Source organism: Macrobrachium nipponense, chromosome 6 (assembly GCF_015104395.2).
Source record: "Macrobrachium nipponense isolate FS-2020 chromosome 6, ASM1510439v2, whole genome shotgun sequence".
Taxonomy (NCBI): Eukaryota; Metazoa; Arthropoda; class Malacostraca; order Decapoda; family Palaemonidae; genus Macrobrachium; species Macrobrachium nipponense.
In genome coordinates this window covers 79,685,001-79,702,821 of record NC_061108.1, presented here as the reverse complement: position 1 = coordinate 79,702,821, position 17,821 = coordinate 79,685,001, and the positions used below count along the sequence as shown (strand labels likewise).

At 36.9% G+C, this 17,821-nt stretch overlaps 1 long non-coding RNA gene across 1 annotated transcript in view; it reads left to right on the top strand.

Moving 5' to 3' along the window:
- The window catches only part of LOC135216397 (uncharacterized), a 166,951-nt gene that overhangs the window by 2,201 nt on the left and 146,929 nt on the right, over positions 1-17,821 (top strand). Inside the window, exon 2 of the long non-coding RNA XR_010314873.1 lies at positions 1,871-1,924. This is a non-coding gene — a long non-coding RNA (uncharacterized LOC135216397). The remainder of the gene's footprint in view (positions 1-1,870; positions 1,925-17,821) is intronic.

The window sequence follows — 17,821 nt, the reverse complement described above, 5'->3', positions numbered from 1 at the left end:
GTTTACCATATGGATGTTGTGTGTTAAATGTTGTGTTCAAAGATGTATTTAATTAGTTTTTTTTATAGGAGTACTACAGATTATAAATAGAATCGCGGGATCGTTAAACTGTTGCCTGAGGTATTTCCAAAAGTCACGTAGAACAAAAGCAAAGAAAGTCATTCAGTAAAGCATTGAAAGTTAAAAATTGCCAACTTAAGTTCTCCATTTACTTATGTACCTACAAGAAATGGACCATTTGAGCTTTCAGATAAAGCAATGAGTTCAGTTTTGTTGAGGTATGGGAAATTATTAGGCATCAACCAGAATAAGTATGATAATGGTCAATTTATATTAATAGGAGTTCGAAAAGCCAGGCTATACATTTCCTGCTTTGCATAGTGGATGATAGTGCATATGTTTTATATGCAACGAAATTTGGCACCTGGCAATAGATTGATGCAAGGGAAGTACGAAATTTTTCTCTGATGAAAGGGATTTCCCTGAGTTGATCACGAACAAACGAGGACAACATCAGAGAGAAGGAGATTTCCATCAAATTACAAGCTGGAGGCCTGTAACAATGCTAACAGGGATTTTAAGCTAGTTGTAAAAGGATTAACAGAATTAAATAGGTGCTGCATCCTTTAATATCCCCTGAGCAGTTCAGCTGTCTTGAGGATTTGTCAGTCATCAAGTTGAATACATTTTGAAAGATACGTTTTACGATAATGAAATAATAGAGGCAACCCTGATCAATTTAGTCGAAAATTGAAATATTACGGAAGGTTGCTGGGAGCGTCATATGCATGAATGGGGACACCTCTGACTCCTTTCCATTAAATACCTGTGGAATAGCAGTTTGAACCTATTGCGAGGAAAACCATGCCATTTGGGAATGGAATGCTCTGTTTCTTTTGTAAAATCGGAGTAAGTTTTTCCTTATTGAAACTTAAATTCATTCTGAAATTAAAACAATTATTGCTACACATTGTAGTGTAAGGATTGATATTCATAAAAAGGTGTATTGCTTTCGAACTTGTCCGAATGTATTAACTTATGGATTTATTGGTTTCTTATGGAAATGTATAGATTATGAACCAAGTTGAGTCTGCCTCAGTTCAACTGGGATAAGATTTGGAAGTTTGTTAACAATTCTTATATAACCGAGAACAGCATGGAAATCGTTTATAGATATGCTCATGAAATAATGAATACAAATGATAGATTACATTTGAAGAATATAACCGGAAACTGAAGAAAATAATACTCAGGTCATATAGGCCTACCTTTTGTCTCACGGGTAAAAGAATGTTTTTTTGGAGCGAGACACTTTTCAGAAAGTTTAATAAGCTCATTAGACTTCGAAACAGTGACAATAGATGTACTATCTTGTAGCAGAAGTATGATGTCATCGGATGATCCTAATTTGCTTGTGTATATTAAAAATAGAATGACAAAAAAGTGACTTTGTTTGATTCTTTCATACGTAAATGACTAAACTCTCAGCGAAAGAAGACATTAAAAATGTGTCGAAAATAAGTTGTTGAGGTATACGTAAGTAAATAGTAGTATTTGATAGGAATTTTTGTTATTGTCTTAATGGCAATTATGAAAATAATGTCGATTTTGCTTATTGAATATTTTTAGATTCAAGTCTTTTTGCAAAGACTAAAAACTTTGAAGTGTCTGTGAAGAAGTGTCAAGTAAAATATTGATTAATGATTTCCTAGTGCGTGTGTATACCTCAAGTCTAAGAAGGTAATGCAGTATGGGTCTATAATGCTATTTCTATTTATAATGCCTCATTGGCTGATATATAGAGCATTTTGATGAATGGGTTTTAATTCATTCCTTTTCCGAAATTCTAAAAGACCATTTTGATTTTCAGACTGGTGCTCTGTGAGGACGACGAGAGGAGAAGTCCTGCTATTTTCGCTGACCGGTAAGTCAGAGAAGGTTTACAGATTTTTCGTAGCGGAAGATATGTAAGTTTTTCCTAGATAGTGACCCCCAAGGGTTTTCTGGGACGTTATCTAGGATTTTTTGGGAGTCATTATCCGTGATATTTACAGTATTTTGTTTGCTTTTAACGGTAATCACCAACGGGCTCGTACTAAACCTCCACAGAGGTGGATACATGAAGTTAAAACCCTTGGGGGTCACTATCTGGGAAAGATCCGATTTTAGGTTTTGTTTAGGCTGTATTTACTTTGCGTTATTTTGGACATTATTTCAAATAGTGTTTCCTGATTTTTAAGTTTCAATGAGAAAATGGTTACCCATTCGATTTACAAAAACATGACTATTTACAAGCTGATAATCTTACTAGAATACAGTAGATATCAGTCCCTTGTTTATTATTAATGACTTCGAACAGGAAGACCCACAACGATCATAAGTCTTATAAAAATGTACTGATAGACTTACGGCATATTCACAGACTACATTAGACCATACTCTCCCCAATTCGCGAGTTGACGTTATCCTGTAGTGCAGGGGTTCTTAACCTTTTGATGACCCCTGACCCCCAATGGATTGCCCAATAAGGTTTTATATCCACTTTGTCCAAGTACGCTTAAGTCCTATTTGTTGACAATATAACTGAATATACTTAGTTTAATACATACTTAAGTTCCACGTTAGCCGAGTGCATTTCGCACCCGGCTACCAATCCGGTGGTTCGAAGTTCGATTCTCGGCTCGGCCAACGCGGAACCAGAGGAATTTGTTTCTGGTGATAGAAATTCATTTCTCGATACAATGTGGTTCGGATCCCACAATAAGCTGTAGGTCCCGTTGCTAGGTAACCAATTGGTTCCTAGTCACGTAAAAATATATCTAATCCTTCGGGCCAGCCCTAGGGGAGCTGTTAATCAGCTCAGTGGTCTGGTAAAACTAAGATATACTTAACTTAACTTAATACATACTTTAGGTATCAATAGCTAGGAATAGACCATACATGAAAATCAAAAGCATTTATAGTTTTATATAGTTATTCACAAAATGTACCCATATACACATTTGCAAATTAAAATCAAATATATACAAATATCCAGAGGTCAAGTCCCATATCCCAGCATGTGGTTCTCATATCCCCAAGGGGTATGGATACCCCCGGCTAAGAACCCGTGCTGTAGTGTAGAGTCGAGGAAGTATGATATAATATCGATACACGGATCACAGCAGGTATGTCAGGCTGAAGAAAGACTATCTGGTGTCAGTTTTGATACCTTAAATTCAGCTTCATGAACGTACCTAACTTTCTACGGGGCTACGGAGATTAATACGTACATTTCTGTAACAATTCAGTAAGGGACTACACGTGAGGTCGAGCCTATTGCCCGTCGCTACCAGCGGCAAAGCATCAGACAACCTCTACTCGGTGGCAGTGGCGGTGACGCTGAGGGGGCGGCAGTTAGTATTGGCATTTGGCAATCGTTACGTGGTGTTGGCATTTTTTTTTTTTTTCCGTCTTCCACATACAGGTTAATTTCAATTTGTCCGCTTGGTAGCAAACCGAAATTGCCGTAAAAAGGGCAGCCATCTTTAGAGTAAATACATAGTTTTATTTTGTTTGCATTGTTGAAGGAATTTGAGGCAGAATCTTGCTTTTAGTTTTCTGATAAGAAAACTGTTGTGCCGGCTTTGTCTATCCGTTCGCACTCTTTCTGTCGGCCCTCAGATCTTTAAAACTGTGAGGCTAGAGGGCTGCAAATTGGCGTGCTAATTATCCACCCTTCAATCATCAAACATCAAATTGCAGCCTTCTAGCCTCAGCAGTTTTTATTTTATGTAAGGTTAAAGTTAGCCACCATCGTGCGTCTGGCACAGATATAGGTGTCAACAATACAAGCCATCACCTGGCCTTAGCTGAAAGTATCATGGGCTACGGTGAGAGTTTCATGGGCCGTGGTTGAGAGTTTTATACAGCATTATACGCTGTATCGAAAACTCGATTCTTTGGCGCATTTTTTACATCTTTGTTTTTATGCATTTTAGAAAATCGTAGTCTGCGTGTGTCTTACGGACCCCTTAGGATATAGTACAATTTAGTGAAGCAATATTGCAAGGTCGAAAAAACAAGCGAGCCTTTCAATAATATCCGGCGGAATGTTCTCTCTCTCGTAAGCAATCATCTTCCCCAGGTAGCAGTTATTGGTCCCCAATGTATCTGTTGCTAGCAATGACCTTCCAATCATCTTAAATGCAGTTATCTGCAGCTATCATCTGCATGTAAAAATCGCTGCTTTAATTCACTTAGGGCGATCGCTTTCTGTTGATCCGCCTGAGGTTTTCCCTTCGCCCTCAGAGACTCATTCATGGGAAATCTTCCCCCCAGGAAGCTTCAACAAACAGTCAAGATGGGAAATTACAAAGGAGGCGAATTAAAGTGTTAGTAATATGAACAATGTATTTACTTTTTTTAATACACAGTTTAATCAAAGCAGTGGCCAAATAGCAATATATAACATTCGGTATAGAGACTTTCCAGTAGAGAAACTGCTCATTTTATTTAATTACTAACGTCTTAACAAATATTCAGGGGTACAGTCTCAAGCATCATTTTTATACCCATTTTCTGTACAATTGAGCCACATTACACATGTGCTGTTGCTTATTGCGCTCTGTTGATATGTCAGTAAGATACAGCAGGATACAAGAATTATACCAAAATTCAAGACAGATCAGGAAAATAAATGGCTTTAGCGAATGGAATGGGAAAATCATTTTGCAACAAGAAGCACCCCAGTTTCACAGAAACGTATCTAGGAATTCTGTCAACAACACATATTTGCGACATAACGGAAGTAATCTGGAAAACCAAAATATTTACACAAATTGTGTTGAGTTGAACTACCATAGAGCTAGCGGACATGTCTATATTTTTAGTTCAGCCAGGAAGGCTCTGAAGTGGTTTTTGACAGATAAAGGGAGAGCAACTCGAGCCATTAACAGAAGCCAGAGGCTGATGATCAATGAGGAGAGAGTAGAATAAGCTGCGTCTTGGGAAACTCACTCAAATGAAGGAAGAGAGAATGTGCTGCTGCTGTATTTACAAAAGTGACGAAGTAGTCAAATTACGGCCTGAACTGGTTTTCAAGGAGGAGAAAAGTTCTTGGCAGCGTCAAGGCAGTAACCTCGCTTTCTGTGCGAGCTGAATCAGAGTTGGATCAGCAACTAGTAGGTACTAGCTTCTGCCGTCCAGAAATCTGCGAAACGTGGCAATTCTAGTTTTCTCTGCTACAAAAAGCTCTTACCTGCGGTGCAGTATTACGACGCATTTATTTTGTCATTTAAATTTTTTCTCTCGGTGGAAATCAGATGGACAAAGGTTCAGGAAAAAATCTGGATATAATAAAGATTGAAGCTAAAAATAAGTGATGAACTATTCTATTCATACGCATAGACATAAGTGAAAAGTGTATTCATGAAAACCAGATCTTAGTAAGATTAGCTTTTATAGCTTTCCTATGAGCTAATGAAATGAAATGAAACTGCGGATGGATCATGATAAGCGGATTGAAGTCATTATTAGTTCTTGTTGCGCCTAGGTTAAGATACATCACCAGGAAGCAGTTAAAAAGTATTGTGATGGTATTTAGAAAAAATTAATAATTATAATAAATGATTGCTGATTTATCAAACTTTATATAAACTAACAGCCATATACTTGACATTCGTTATTCATTAGTTTTGCAATTGTCAACACTTTTGAAAGTAATTTAATGAATGCGTAATAATTAATCATTAATATCTCAACGGACTCTCTGATAAAGCCTTATATAACATCCTTCAAGTAACCAGTCAGTAGCACTTTTACACCTAAAAAAAAATTCTTGGAAAGAATTCCATTTTAAGTCTGAGCCTCTGCAATTCAACCGCACCTGAAAGTTTCCTGTTTCTGAGGATTTCCAGCTCTTGGGATATTATGAAGTTACGTTTTGTGTAATGCGTAACAAGGGCAAAGTAACGAGGTTGTGAACTCGTATCCGCAGCCTGTCTTCCTGGTATGTAACTGAATAGCTGGAATTCTAAATCTGAAATCGGCAAGGGATAGTTTCAGTAAGCCCAGTCTTTGAGGAAATGGGGAAATCTTGAAATTATTTTGTAGTAAATCCCGTTAACTGTTTGAACAATTATATTTGCATATGTCTGTGTGAGGGGGAATTGATCGGATGGAATTGCAGATAGAAAATATAAAAATGAACAAGAATAAGTAGAACTTGATAGTGCAAGGAAAGAATTTGGTATAGATAAGAAAATGTCTTCGAAATTTGATGGAAGTGATTCAAACTCAGTACATCAAATACCAATACGGTTGTGTTTCTATGTTAAATTGTCTCTCTGACATTTTAGAAACCAGTTAGTTGTCTAACATCCCAAAATTGATTGTGAAAATGTATAAGGACCGAGCGAATCGTATTTAATGGGAAAGAAATAAAATAAGGCCGAGTTATCCTGTAGTATTAAAATCTTTTGAAGACTAAGGCGGTATCAGCTACAAGCATACGGTACTTGTATTGGTCTGTTGATACTTTTGACAAAGTTTCTTTCAAGCATAGTTACCATTCGACATTGGCTTTTCACTAGACTGTTGTGAAGCACTGGTTGGTGATAACCCTTTTTCAGTGACGTCAGAGTAAGAGGTTTTCCTCTTTGATGTTTTGTCTTATTTCATTGCATTTGATTTGACCTTTCTTTCTCGGATACTAATTCCCATTCCTTGAAAACAGTAGCGTACTAAAGGGGGTGGGGGGCGGTCCGCCCAGGGTGACAGCTTGATGGGGAGTGCCATAAAGGCTCATGGATTATATCCAGTTACTCCGTTTGATGTTTCCAATAATAATAATAATAATAATAATAATAATAATATGTATATGTATATGTAAAGAATATTAATTTTGATGATGTAATCGACAAGTTTGGTGCTGCTAAGGCACGTAGAAGGATAGTGTAAAATTTGTCTCATTTAGTAAATCAGAAGGAGAATATTTAGCCTCATTTAAAGATGCTTTCTTTTACATTGATATCTGCTCTGTTGCAAAACAAAATTTGTTTTAGTTACGATTATGGTTTTATCTAGCCTACAATATACATGTATTACAAATGGCTAAGAATGAAATGTCAATGTACTATTATTGTTTAAGCATTACAAGATATCAGCCACAAAAAGCTATATATTCATTCCTTATCAAAATTCTCAAGTTATTGGGCTGGTCTGGGGGGGGGGGGGGGGGGGGGGGGGGGGGGGGGGGGTGGGGGGGGGGGGGGGAAGGGGTGAGTTGCAAAGGAATATTAGCTTGGAATTACCCGCCCCGGGTGCAAATACTCTGGGAACGCCTCTGCTTGAAAAGGTTCAAAAACACTTTGCGAAATGGTGACTCGTCGAGTTTTGTGCGGGAAAAACCTAGTGAATGGGATGTGGTTTGTAATTTGGCATTAGGTCAGTCATGTGTCAGCACGGCCTCTTGCTCCTAAAGCAACCTGTGAGGATAGGACATTGAGATTTCCGTTAGGCGTATAGATTTTAGCAAAGTCCATATTTAATCAACCTTTAGAGCCAACAGAACCCTGGTGAAAGCAATATGGACTATAGTAGATTCACATCCTGATTGGCTGTTGCTAAGCCAATGACAGGGCTGGAAACACTCTCGAGAGAGTGAGTTCATACAGGTAGGATCTATCTTCCATCTCTCCTGAGGGTTACGTCTTTCAAAAGCATCCCTCAGGAGAGGTGGAACATAGATTCTACCCATGTGAACTCTCGAGAGAGACAGAGTTTCCAGCCCTGTCATTGGCTTCTCAACAGCCAATCAGGAGCGTCGTAAGGAACTGGCCTAGACATTAGATGCATGGTTAATGTGAATCTACTATAGAACTATTAGAGACGATGCCCTGTTTAAATAAAAAATATCATACATGGACTGATAAATATTGTCTCATCTCTTGTAGTTAGACTAAGCCGACCTTGTGCCATAGAGAGTTCTTGATCCCATGAGAACACATTCATTTTACATTAAGCCTCGGTCAGATAAGCCAGCCTTATGCTGGCACCACGGCCATGGCGGCTGGCACGGGCTCTTGCTTCAGAACAGCCCGTAAAACGAGAAAGGTAAATGGTTTTACCTCCTGTTCCAGCATTTCAAAAAGAGAACGGAGGCATTCATCGGGCGAATTAAAAGCCTTTGGCCATGACACTTAGGAAATGGAAATGATTTAACAAAGTACCAGGTGCAACCCCTGAGGTTGTTTACTTTAGAAGTAAATGTGTCCTCATAAATCATATAGCTTCTGCAAGGTATACTCTAGGTGTACTTGAAAAACGTTGAAAATGCTTACGTATAAATATGTATATATATACATATACAGATAAGTAAATATATATGTATATATATACTGTATATAAAACAAACATTGTAAATATATTTTTTATATATTATATATATATATATATATATATATATATATATATATATATATATATATAATACGTTGTGTGCGTGTATGTATGTATCATATATAAAAATGGATGTTATGTACGTATGTAAGTGTATGTTGGTATACATAATGGCTTCATATCTAGAAAGGAGCACTGTAGGGTTACACCAAAAGGGGTTGGGTTGGAAAGGGCTACCCTAAAATGGGGTTTGTTCTGCCCGTAGACTTAAGTAAATTAGCTCTACGAATTTCTCAACCCTATTCTAGTATAAATATCAATTGCTATCTGAAACAGAATAGTATCGCGGGGTGGGGGGCGGCGGTTAAGACATTGCTGGTTCGAAATGGGGTGGGGTTGGGAAGGAGGTGACACGTAAAAATAACCGAAAACGTCAGATATTAGTGTCTAATCAGTCTTCGTGGTTGCTGAGATGAGTGGTTTCTCTGATGCCTTTCAAGTCCAAGTTCACTCCTGATAGGAACGGGGGATGAGAAGGGGGTGAATGTTATTGAAGCAACTATCTTAACAGGAAAAGGAGAGAGAGAGAGAGAGAGAGAGAGAAAGTGGATCTTAGGGAGGAGAAAAAGAAAGGAGAGAGAGAGAGAGGTGGGGGGAGGAATAAGATCGTTGTATTTCTAATAAGTACCTGATGTTCCGGCCGAAAGCTTTTTAAATAGCCCAAAATTTTTCCATCAAATTTGCATTATGTCAGTTAATAAGTTAATAATACTGTAGAGTTGAGAAACCAAGTTTTATGCATTTTGACGGAAAATAGAACAAATCCTACCAAACATCAGAAGAAATTTGTAATTATAAACATTTTCTATAAATGGATTTTACTTAAATTGTTAAAATTTGCGTATGCAAAGCGTTATAGGGAGGTAAAACGAACAGCCACCTGTCTCTTTAAGTGGGTTACACACGATCAATATTACTGTCAATAAAATACTTTAATTATTTTCATAAAACTTTTAGCAATATACGGGGGACACGTTCATTACCAAGTACTGATACGAAGAGTCAATAACTCCCTGGGCTGGTAGTGATAGGTTGTACTCAGCAGTATGGGAAACTATAAAACAGCATGCATTGCAATAATACTGGCCCAGTCGCTAAAGAAAAAACGTAACCGTAAAAGGTGAACCAATGACCGGAGTGCAAAACGTGAGACGTACACACATTTAAACTTCTTCAGTGAAATTAAAAACAAGCAGATATGGAAGACTTCCATAATCATTTTCGCTTGAATGAGGTGAGTTACAATAAACTTCTTGGAATGGTGAGACCTTGCATATCTCAAAGAAATACTGGTATGCGGGAGAGTATCTCTGCAAATGAAAGGCTGCCAGTTACACTTTGTTATTCGGCAACAGAAAGGAGTTTTGCTGACCTGCAATACTCAGCAGTTTTGGGGAAATCTAAAATCAGCTTTATGGTACGTATACAAGAAACATGTGAAGTATCATTACTGCTGCCCCTGAATTCCTAAAGGTAACTAACTAGCTTAATAATTGAGTCTAATGCACAGTTTAATTTGTATTTATTTGTTGAAAATGCTTTTAGAATTCTTGCAAGCTGATCTGGAATATTCCAAAAGCCGATAAATCATTCACTAGAAAAAGCAACCCACCCCTTTTGTCTTGGAATCATGGTTTTTTAACTCCTTCCTACAGTTGCTTCGCAATGTATTTATTTTTTTCTTGACATCTTCCACATTAGCATCAATGTTGATTCCTTTATAAACTTCTAATAGTTCTTGTTAGATAGGATTCTTAAAGAGACGTTTCCTATTTAGTGGTTTATTTATGACTAAACATATAAACAAAAGATATACAAAGGTGAGCTTCTGTAAACACTGTAAGTGCTCAACTATATAACAAGCTTGTTGAAGGTCTGAGCACTAATTACATTTAAAATACATTTTTAGCCGGAAACATATATAACATGTTTCCGCCCTTCTGTTTGTTTAAATTTTGAAAAAAAATTAAATAAACAAATAAGCATGAGAACCAAAATACTAATATAAATAACACACGCTGTCAAAACTATAAGGCAATGGATTCATACATGAGTTAACATAAAATTTACATCACGTGAGTAAAATATTAGTAAATATTTTCGTTTATACTTTATTTCTAATGCGAACTTCGCCATCAACACAAAACAATATTTTTTTTTATTTTTATCACGACAAAATTTATTTCTGAGAAAAATATTATGAACTTCTATGTTATCTTTACATTCCTTTGTCAAAATATCTGCTATCATATCCTTCGTGTCGAGCCAGCTGTAGGAGTCCACAGAATTATATTCCAACTTTTCCTTCAAATCTGTAATGGTATTTCGAAGGAAACGCTCCTCCTCCTGTTTGGTACTACCTATCGATTCCAAGTTTCCAACAAAGGCCTAGAATCAGTGAACAATCTGACAGGAAGGGTTACTGAGTCTTTAAGAGTTTTTCCAAAGAATAACTGCCCAAGTTGTTCAGCGAAGAAAACTGAATCATCAACCAGTTTAGACAAATTCCTAGTTTCAGCTGCCTTTGCAGAGTGACACACCTTTTGTATTAACTTTGATTTCCAAAAGATAGGTACCGCACTGCCTTTGATCACAATAAAACAGGATTTCCTCCAATGCTTTTGTTATCAGTCCGATACGAAGCGTCTCCCAGACCAAATACAACGAGATCGTCTTTATTACCAATTCTTGAAAACATGACTATTTGGTTTGCTATGAACTCTCCTAACAACATGATTTACTCGCTTAAGATCTCTTATCTTCGCATCGTTATTCTTCATTGACATTAGTAGAGCAGTTATCGATAAATCTGGTCTAGTATTAGCAGCCAGCCAGCCTATTTTACCAGCATACTTTCGATAGACTTTAATTTCTTGTTTTGTCAACAGATCATCAGAACTAGCTTTACGTATATCATGTATCTCTTCAATACTATTTGCATAATCCTCCATCGATATCACAATCTCGTTTTCTGATTTGTGTATATCTAAACCAGTAAATCTAAATACATTCTTCTCAACCTCTGACACGGTTAAAACACTCTTCATCTTTTCTATGATATTATTAACAAATCTTTCTGTTCCTGCGATGCTAAAATCATCAACATGGGTAATGACCATTCCTATAAGATTATTTTCCTCATACTGATAGTAAAATGCTTCACCGCCTCTCACATTCTTCAATCCTTTATTCTAAGCCAAAACTTCCTGCTGGCATCGTCAAGTCCGTATAAAGGCTTCTTCAATTTCCGAAGTACACCTTCTTTCTTCAAGTCTTTCGGAGGTTCAATAAAGACGTCTCGATCCAAGGCTCTTGATTGTAAGAAGGCAGCCCTAATAGCAATGGACTGAAGATCAAACTTTTCATTTGCTGCCACGGCTAAAAATATTTTAACACTTTCTTTCATAGCTGTGGGAGAATCAGCTTGAGGTTTACATTCTTCCTGAAAGCCTCTGGCAACCAGGCTGACTTTATAATCACTTTTTTGACCATCATGTTTTTCTTTCTTTGTAATTACCCACCTACTGCTGATTCTCTGTTGTCCATCTTTCACTTCTCAAAAGTATTGTACTAAGCGAGATTTTTATATTAATTTTCTTTAGCTATAAGCACTTCAGGCAACTTATGATACTTAACTGGAAGTTCCACCACATATACCGTATTATCAAAGTCAAAACATTCAGCCTTTTCCGACTTCATCCAATATGCACCTATAGCATCATCCTTCTTGTCAACAAAATCAATGGTTCCGTTATTACATTTCTTCTTCCGCATAGTTACTAATTTCCTTATAGATTTTGTCCTCATCTTCTGCCTCTTCTAAAAATTCAACATTTCTAGAGTGAGATCTCGTGTTTCTTCTTAAATCATCTTTTACTTCATCTTTCTCTTCAAAAAAGGAATTTTCATCTTTTTCATATATCTCCTGACTACTGTCAGAGACTTTGTTATACAGCCCCTCGTTATTGTCGTCTTCACGAGCATATTCTCTGTCAGGCTGTACTTTACAATCAGCAACCTTTTTCAAATCACCATTTGCCCAAATAAAAACATATCTATTCCTGTGACAAAATACTTTTACAGGACCAGACCAGCTTTTATTATTTTAATCCTGATAAAATACAAGATCCCCCTCATCGTATTTACATTCATTAAAAGCTCAACTTTTCTCACTTGGGAAGCCATAATCAACTTACTTCCATATTCTTCTTCCCTAAATTTTTTAGTTATTTCATGGTGCCTTTAAATAATTTTTGACACTGCTTCACTATCGAATAAACTTTCTGTGGCTAGATTTCCAATTGAAATTCCTGGAAAAATAACTGATTTCCCATTCACCAATCTCATTGGTTCGTATCCAAGAATATTCACATTAGTATTATGCGTCCATGCTGCCATTTTCAAATTATCTTTTTGTCTGCGTCTAACATCTTTTTCACTGTAACATCGGCTGAATGATGGTTTCACTCATTTAATCCATAACTCCAAGGTGAGTATGGTGGACCAAATTTTACAGTAAAGCCAAACTTACTAGCATATTCATTTAACCCCTCATTCTGAAATTCGGTTCCATTATCAGCCCAAAAGCCAACTGAAGGAAAACCAAACCGCCAATTCCAGCCATTATTCAAAGCATCAACTATAGTTTCCATTCGCTTGTTTGAAATTACTACACCAGAAAGAAACCTTGTGAACGAGCAGACCATCCAAAGTATGTATTTACTTTCATTCTGTTTCAAATCAATGGTAACAATCTGATTAAAATCAGTTACTTTTGGGATTGCTACTTTCGGCCTTCCCAAAGATCTTTTAAATTTTTGACAAACTTTACAGTTCAATACAACTCTATAATTTTCCTGATCTCATCATTCAGTAACTTAGCATTTCTATACGCCCAAATTAACTGTTCTTCTTTATGGTTGGTTACCTCATGGATTTTCTTAACTTTACTATAACTTTGTACTTCTTTTTCCTTTTTTATAAAGAAAGCTGTTTCGTCCGTTGTCCACGTGCCACATTTATATAATTGTAAAGCTTGATGTCCTCCATCAGTGTCTTATAATTAATATCATCTTGACTTGTGTAAATTAATGACCATGACATTTTTATGCATTATATCCAAGTTCCATTCCTTTAGGGTGTTTTTCCCAAACAAAAAAGGTATATTCTTAGCGTTAATCACATATGCATCCACCAACATTTTCACAAAACCATCTTCAGTATCTTTTTCTTTCCATGAAACGGGAAGACTAATTATTTCTGTGCTGTGAATAACCGGTCCATCACCAAATAAAAAATCCTGAGAATAAGACCTACTTTGCAAATCCTCCTTCGTTATGTTATTTGCATAGAGATATCTATTTAACCATTCCCTTCCTACGAGTGTTTTTGGACACCCAGTGTCAACAATCATAACTTCCACTTCTTCAAATTCTTTTGTGAAGTGCACTTCCATAGTACGACCAATCAATTTCTCCTTGTTTTCATTGGACCCAAATCTAACATTATTTACATTCTTTATCAATTCTTTTAATTCATTCATGTCTTTCATAAGCTTCTCACAGTTTTGTTCAAGATATTTTAATCTTTCATGAACTTTCTTATCTGATTACGATCTAAAGTTAGGTGATCTATCGAACCTTCCTGCAGATTTATTACGTGTTTTTTAATATGATCTAAAAGGCGTTCTTGAAGACTATCTAGATTGCGTTCTGGAAGGTCCTCTTCTATAGTTACCGTATTCTGTTCACCAATATCCAGGATTCGAAGTGGACTTCCTATACCTGTTGAAGTTTGGTGATTGTTTAAACTCCTTCCAGTTCTGGTAACGACTTCTATTATCCATGTAAAACGTAGAAGAGCTGTCAAAAGATTTAACTGCCATCGAATCTCTATTTTTTTCTATTTTTAGCTTTCTAAATTCCATCTTCAATTTATGAACAACATTTTCTTCATCAACAGGTTTCCTTTCCAACCCATCTTCGATAACTTCTTTGAGGCTGGTCTTTTCATCCTTAGTTATTTTTCCTCCATGAACTGCCTTTATCATTAACAAACTCATTACATAATTAAGACAGGTATTTATTTTTTCCCTAGATATTTCAGCCATCAAACTTTCGAACTTATCTAGAGATTTCTCGCAACTCTGATTTGTCAGTTGAAAAGGCAAAACTTTCTGTATAATATCATTACACTCTTCAGCCTTAGTTTTTGCATAATTCTCTGCCAGAACCTCTAAGACATTGTGAACGGTCTTCAAAGAACTGTTAACTGCACGATCTCTTACGACTGTAATCACATATTCCTTAACTCTCTCATTCTTCTTCAAGCTTTCAATTAATTCATTTTATTTATTATTCTCACTATGTTTGTTGTTAGTGCTCCATTCTTCAATTTCAACCTTAAATATTTCAAAAGTTTGTACAACCCAAATCGGTGGTAGTTTGGCTTTTGTAATCTGAGTCGTCGTATCGGGAAAAGATTTCGTTTTCGAAGTGCTATCTAAAGCTTTGACAAAATCTCTGTTTGTTGTGTCAACACATATGTCAAATCGGACCCATAGCCAACATTTTCCACTGAGCCATTGACTCAAGAATCACCAACCTACGTCTTGTGAGTTGACTCCATATGCATAATGTAATCCAGCCTGGTTCCCATATTCACATCGCACGCATCACAGTAAAGCCCCGTCCACACGACGGGCAAATGCCCGGCAGGCAACAGTGTTACCAGATCAAACAGCCCAATTAACATTTGCTTCAACGTCTGGTAATGAAAAAATGATCAGGAATATAATCAAGAGTTCACGCAACCATTAGCAACTGTTTGTAATCTGGTTTTACTTCTTACACTTCATGTACAAGCTTCTACCTAAAGGAAGGAGAGAGAGAGAGAGAGAGAGAGAGAATATATGTAACCTTCCCTTCAGTTAGCAAAATCCTAGTTCTATCATATATTCCAGTGGAAAATATACTTAAAGATAACAAAAGCAGAGTTACCAGCACACTTGCATCCCTGAACGTGTCAAAATCGTTCGTCATCTGTCACTCAATATTTCTACATTACGTAACATCGAAAAATGTAAACAACACATTGATGGCTTCTGGGTTCCGTGTCAAGGCTAAAGGTTGGTTTAATCCATGTCAATAATTTCTCCATAGAAGGTTTACAGTAAGTCCCCTGACCTTATACATGTGAACAAATAGTACATACATACGTAGACAGAAAAACACACATATGCATACATACATGTGTGTGCAAAACATACACATAGGCATATAAGTGTGTTTATCATTAAGTAACGGAATTATCCGGATTTCATTATTTTCCAGTTTTGTCAAGTTACAAGTATATAGCTTCTCTGCTTGTTCATTGGATGATGTACATTAACAGACATTACTATACGCATTTTCCATACAACATCCTAATTAATGACTACATTTACTATATTTCGTCAATCCCAATCAAGATTCTCCATCAGTTTTGGAAAAGCTAAGAACAAAATGGAAGGGGAAAGTGTTGTGTACATAACACTCTGACCTGAAGATTAAGATGATCTGCTTTAACCTGACATTTTATTTTACCAGTATAGCTTCGTCACTTCACCTCATACCACAGAGAATTGGGAACAGTGTCTGCCTGCCGGGCATTTGCCCGTCGTGTGGACGCGGGGCTTAAGTTTGAGATATTCTAGTATCCATTGTGAGCATCTTGAGCTTGAAACAGGTCATATTTCTGAAGTGATCCATCAAAATCTTTGCTTCCTCATCCTTGAATTTCTTAGCTCTTGTCTTTCTTACACAATCATCATCTGTACCTATATGACCAAACAGGGGACCATTGCAAGTCTTACACTTTAAGAAATCAAATTCTCCTGTAATCTTGTTAACTTTTCCAAATTTTTCTAGCTTCCTAATATCATCAGAAAGATCACCATCACTTTTATATCCAGAAGTGTCAAATGAAAACATACTTATTTATGCAAAAACCACCACCGGGAGAGCTAGGATCATTCCAAGCAAAACTGGGCAAAATTAAATTGATTATTATACATAAAGGATTGACTACAGGGAAGATGAACAGCTTCCAAGTATTACGCTATTCGCCGTTAATATCGGTCGGAAATCCTTCAGATTTTCTCCATGTGTTGCCCTCAGCTATCACATCCAAGCAAAGACTGACATTACAATCATCGTGTGTTTCTACATGAACGCATTTCTTCCACTTTAAGCATTACTTCACGATGTGTTTCCAGTATCAGTGCACAGTCCCAAGCTTTGGAAGGGGAGAGATTACGAATTCATTCAAATGAAGACCATGATATTAACGGCTCACTTTCAAATCGTCCATCACTTCCTATTCCTCTGGCAGCAAATATCCAAGCAGCTCGACTTCGAAGTATCAAGCTTCATGCTACGAAAACTTGACGCCAGGAACATGCCGAAAGTAAAAGCATTTGCCCACATGACCTGGAAATCCCCCACACCCTCAGCAGTGAAGGGGAAAGTCTACTCCATCCTCACAATGATGTTACGTTGTAGAAATCCACAGCAAACTCCGCTACAATGGTAAATCCAAGGTATAATATTCAGATCGGACGCTCTGCTACCAAATGTTAGATAGGATTCTTAAAGAGACGTTTCCTATTTAGTGGTTTAATTATGACTAAATATATACACAAAAGATATACAAAGGTGAGCTTCTGTAAACACTGTAAGTGCTCAACTATATAACAAGCTTGTTGAAGGTCTGAGCACTAATTACATTTAAAATACATTTTTAGCCGGAAACATATATAACAGTTCTTCATATGTAGCAGCTTTCTTCCCCTTTTTCATATAACTAGCCCTACGTCCCATAACTGGTGATGATTTATACAACGAAATAAACTGATGAAGCGCCCCATTTCTTTCCATCGTTAAAGCCTTAAGCCCCGCTCATGATTGAAAGATACTACGATTACGTCCACTGTGTTTTAATAACTGAGCGTCAGTATGATGTTCACGCCAACATTAATACTGACTACAGAAAATAATGACAGTAATGTTGACCATGTGTGAAGTGCTTTAAGGCGTGATAACGTAGTTTCCTAGGTTTGTAACACTACAACAATAAGGTTCGCAGATATCAACAGCAGAGGCTTTCACAAGAATCATTCGTTGAACTACTGGTTTACTTCTCTCCTACCGATTAGGTAGTCCCGAGTTCGATACCCCGTTCTGCCAACGTGGAATGAGAAGAATTTGTCTCTGATATTAGAAATTAACTTCTCGATTAAATGTGTTCGGATCCCACAATAAGCTGTAGGTCCCGCAGCTAGGTAACCAATTGGTTCCAAGCCATGTTAAAATATCTAATCCTTCGGGCCAGCCCTAGGAGACCT